The sequence below is a fragment of the Macrotis lagotis genome, chromosome 8 (genome assembly GCF_037893015.1).
Source record: "Macrotis lagotis isolate mMagLag1 chromosome 8, bilby.v1.9.chrom.fasta, whole genome shotgun sequence".
Classification (NCBI taxonomy): domain Eukaryota; kingdom Metazoa; phylum Chordata; class Mammalia; order Peramelemorphia; family Peramelidae; genus Macrotis; species Macrotis lagotis.
In genome coordinates, this window is record NC_133665.1 from 75,315,250 (window position 1) to 75,320,217 (window position 4,968).

General features: G+C 37.4%; 1 pseudogene; it reads right to left on the minus strand.

Moving 5' to 3' along the window:
* Positions 1 to 1,870: 1,870 nt before the first annotated feature.
* LOC141494854 (PITH domain-containing protein 1 pseudogene) lies at positions 1,871 to 2,925 on the minus strand (annotated as a pseudogene).
* Between the last annotated feature and the right edge of the window lie 2,043 nt (positions 2,926 to 4,968).

The window sequence follows — 4,968 nt, forward strand, 5'->3', positions numbered from 1 at the left end:
ACCATGTGTGTATCTCTTTGTATTTCTCATGATTCTGGTTTTTTTAATCCATACTGCTATCTGCTTCCATTTTATGGGAGAATTCACTCCATTCACATTTTCAATTATGATTACCAACTCTGTGTTTTCCTCTATGCCATTTTACCCCATTTGTATTTTCCTCTTTCCTTGTTGTCTATTCCTCCTCTCCAATGTTTTGTTTTCTCACTTAGGCATCTCGATCAGTCCTTCCTTTATCAATATTTTTCCCTTTCCTTCTCCCTTTCCATTTTAATTCTTAAAATTTATTATAATTTTTTCTTTACCTTTAGTTGTACCTTTATACTCTTTTCTCCATTCCTTGTTCACCTTTCATTCTAATTCCCCTCTCCCACTGTCCTGTAGATCAATTGGGAATGCATGTTATTCCCTCTTTTCGCCAAATCTCTTGAGAGCAAGATTTACTCAATGTTCACCCCCTTCTTTTTCTCCTCTACTCTTAATAGTTTTATGTGCCAACCAGTATTATTTATCTTTTAATGCTAATCCTCCTAGCATAATCCATCTTTTCATGACTTGTTTTCAACCTGTGTTGTGGCCACAGTCTCTGTTAAATGTTACTCCAATTATCTGTCCTCAAAGAACATTGCTCAAGTATAGGTTGATTAATTGATATGCATCATTATCTCATAAACATGTTGTACTTACAGTTTCTGACCAAATACACTCCCCTCAACTGTTCTATTAGCAATATAATTCTCAAGAGCCATCAGCATCACCAAATTATAATCCATTTATACTACACCCTCTTTCCAAGTACTCTCTATAGAATATAATGTTTATGAGCTAAAGTATAAGTAAAGCAAAATCATTTCATGATCCTTTTATACTCTCCTCTGATAAGTACCCTACATCCTTCTGTCCAAATCAAAATACAACCCTTGTGGACTAAGGAAGCATTATCACTTTCATGATCAATCTATACCCATACCCTCTCTAAGTATGCTTCTTTTAACTGTCTGAAGACAATTTCAATGTTCAAAAGTATTGTCTTCCATGTAAGATTGTATACAATTTAATGTTATTGATGAACATTTTTCCCTTTTCTGTTTACTTTTTCTTGCTCATCTCTTGAGCCTTGTATTTGAAGATCGATTTTTCTTTTCAATTTTGGATATTTTATTGGATAATTTTGAATGGCCTCTATTTTCTTGAAAATTCATCTTTTCCCCTGAAAGAAGATGATGAATTCTGCAGGGTAGTTGATTCTTGGTTGCAATACAAGGTGTTCAAACCTCCATAATATCATATTCAAGGCCCTCAGACCTTTTAATGCTGAAGTTAATAAGTGCTGTTCAATCATGATTGTGATTCCTTGATACAAAGCTTCCTTCTTTTTGCTTGCTTTTTTAGTATTTTCTCTTTTATCTGAGAAATCCAAGATTTGGTTATAATATTCCCTGGAATTTTTATCATGAGATCTTTTTCTGAAGGTGATCATTGAGATTCTTTCAATGACTATTTTGTCTTCTTGTTCTAGGACATTACCAGGAAATTCTAGAAAATTTCCATGATTAATTTCCTTCAAGAAATTGTCCAGACTCTCTTTTTTTTTATCTGGTATGGATTTATTAGGAAGCTTCTTAGTCACAGGGAATAGAAAGCTGTGCACAGAAGAGCTCAAAAGATTTCTGGTTTCTAAGAAGCAGTAAGCATCATGCCATAAATAATGATTTCTAAGTCCCAATGTCACCACCAAGACGGCCATACCAATATGAGTACACTGCAATTCAGAGGTTGGTTACCAAAGGCAGCAAGAAAGGATATAAAGCTGTAAATATGATCAAGAGACTAGCTCCACAGCCACAATCCCAGTATACTTCAAGAAGGGATAGCAGCTACCTGGTAGACCTGAGTGGCTTAGCCACAACAAACACAAAATACTTCACACAAACAAGAGGGAGCAAGCAGGGAAAGGTGTTTCAAGATGGAGATCTTACTGGCAAATGCCATGAACAAAATTTCAAGATCTTGGAATGCTAGAGGCAACTTGGTAGTGATAATTACTGATTTTTAAAAGGTCACACACATGTCCTGCCACAAATGAATAAAAACACTTAAGAGTCCACAGCCACATCCATACAGGGAAATGGAGGGCTATCCATGACTTCTAGATTTCCAAAGGGCTCAAGACCCAATTTCTACAGTGCCCAAAGTGCCAAAACTGTTCTTAACCCAGTGGCCCTCACCAATGTTTTGGTGTCCTCAGTTTTCAGGCCCCCACCAGCAACAAAGCTTTGGGGGAAGCTGCAAAAGTCATATCTCACTCAAGTCCCATCTTTTTCTTTCCAAAATGGTTTTCTGACATCATTGCTGACACAAAAGCTTCTGTGGGAGCCCCAGTCGAAGCATCTCAGTCCACTCTCCTCTCAGTCCAATATAAAACGCCTTTGTGGTGTCAGCTCCAAAGTTTTTTGAAATATAAATAGAGAGATGATAGACATTTGAAAAACGAGAAATTTTTGTAGCATATTCTAATTCTCCAGTGAGGTCTCGATTTAGGCTAAAAGTCTGATCAGGTTCTCAGTCTGTATCATCGAAAGACATTTGTGGAATGTTTTTGAACAGTTTCAGTGAAGGATGTGAGTCATCAACCTCTCCTGTAATAATGATTCCTTTCAGTTTCACGTTATCTGTAAACGGAATATTAAACAGCAGCTCTTCATCAGCATCACTTTCTACATTCTACATTCACTTTCTACAAACTTGGTGCGTCTTGAAGACGCCGTGGCGGCTGCCCTCTCGGCTCTCGTTGAGGCACTGCAGGTGCTCCAGGTCGATGGGCAGGTAAAGCCCGTAGGTCTGGCCGCGCGGTTCCGGCGGCTCCTCATGCTCCGCGGCTCAGGGGCAGCCGTCGCCCCCTCCGTGGCTGTGTCCCTGCCGCATGATGCCGGCCCGGGCTCCGCAGCCCCGCCTGGAACGGCTTCTCTGCTGCTACACACCCACACCGCCCCGGGCTCTCTTTCAATCAAGGTTTTTAAGTTGACCAAGAATTCATAAACTACCTCTCCTGGATCTAATTTCTAGGTTGTTTGTATTTACTAAGGGATATTTTACATTTTCTTCTATTTTTTTTATCTTTTTGATTTGTTTTATGGAATCTTTGAGTCTCATTTACTTCCATTTGTGCAATTCTAATTTTTAGGGTTTTATCTTCTTTGAGTTAGCTTTGTGTTTCCTTTTCAAGTTGGTTAATTTTACTTATAAATAAGTTTCTTTCCTTTTCCAATTGGTGACTTCTACTTTTTGATGAGTTAATTTTATTTTCATCGATCAATTTTACTTTTTTTTTGACAAGTTATTTACTTTTTATGACTTACATTTTTGTACAGTTAATAATTTTTCATTTTAAAGAGTTGTTTTTTCAATTTTTCATAATTCTCCTGCATGACCTTCATTTTTTCTCCATTTTTTTCTTCCTCTCTTCTTTGATTTTTAAATTCTTTTTGAGTACTTCCAACAGGTGTTTTTGGATTTGCGAGCAATTCACAAATTCTTTTGAATCTTCATATGTAAGCATTTTATCATTGTTTTTCTCTTTTGAGTTGGCATTTGTATCACTCCTATCTGTATTGTATTTTCTGTGTTTAAGCACTTTTTTGGTTGTTTGGACTTTTCTGTCTTTGTTCATTTTGATAGTTGAGGTCTGCCTCTGTGCCACAGGATGCCTAGTCCCATTCTTTCTATGCTGGTATTGGTCTCTGGTCCCTGGCTTACCACTAACCTTTAATGTTGCCTATATAGCAATCTCTTCCTTCCTTTAGGGTAGCCCTGGCTTTCCACTTGCCAATACTTTGCCTATGTGGAGGTTTGCTCCTTCCTTTAAGATTTCCTGGCTTTCTATTTTCTTATGACATTGCCCATGCAGATCTTTCGCCCCCTGATATAGTATAGTTCAACCCAGTCCTGTCTTACTAGCCACACTCCAACTCTGTCTTCCAGGCTGGGGTTAGGATTCTCCCTGCTGGTCTGCTGAAATTCTAGTTTGCTGAGTCTCTACCTGAGTTACCCTTTGGCTTAGACCCTTCCATTGACTTTCCAGGTCTCCTGCCTTGGTTGAACTATACCACTCTTTTATTCCAGTGAGACAAACTTCTACTCAAATTCCTCCATGTTATCTCAAGGTGAGAACTTGATTCATTCTTTCTTTTTTTTTTCTGGGATCTATAGCTTTAGCATCTCTTTAGAGGTTTGTTTGAAGTTGTTTTGGGAAAGATTCTGGGAGTTTCCCAATTTTGCCCTTCATTGTGACTTTGCCCCAGAAGTGACTTAAGTTCATTTTTTTTTTAGGTTTTTGCAAGGCAAATGGGGTTAAGTAGCTTGCCCAAGGTCACACAGGTAATTATTAAGTGACTAAGGCTGGATTTGAACTCCAGTACTCCTGACTCCAGGCTGGTACTCTATCCATTGTGCCACCTAGCCACCCCAATTAAGTGAATTTTTTAAAAAAATTGTTAAATGAACTTTTTTTTGTCTCTTCAACTTTGAATTTCTTTTTATTTTCTTTTTTAGATTTTTTTAAGGCAAATGGGGTTAAGTGGCTTGCCCAAGGCCACACAGCTAGGTAATTAAGTGTCTGAGATGGGATTTGAACCCAGGTACTCCTGACTCCAGGGCTGGTGCTTTATCCACTATGGCACCTAGCCACCCTCAACTTTGAATTTCAATTATAAAATTCTTTTGTTTGTTCCCCATAGAATCTATTATTTTGGTGACTTTATATACATAAAGGTATGCATATAAAATTACATATATAAACATATAAATTGTATCAGGATACTTGTTAATTGCCTAATAATAGTAATTTGTCCTTATTTCTTTGATATTTTCACTTAATTTTAAAAGTACTACTTTGCATTATTCTGATGACCTTCAGAATCAAATTTTTATCATTTCAGAGAGATGTTGCAGAAATTGTTATAAAACTTT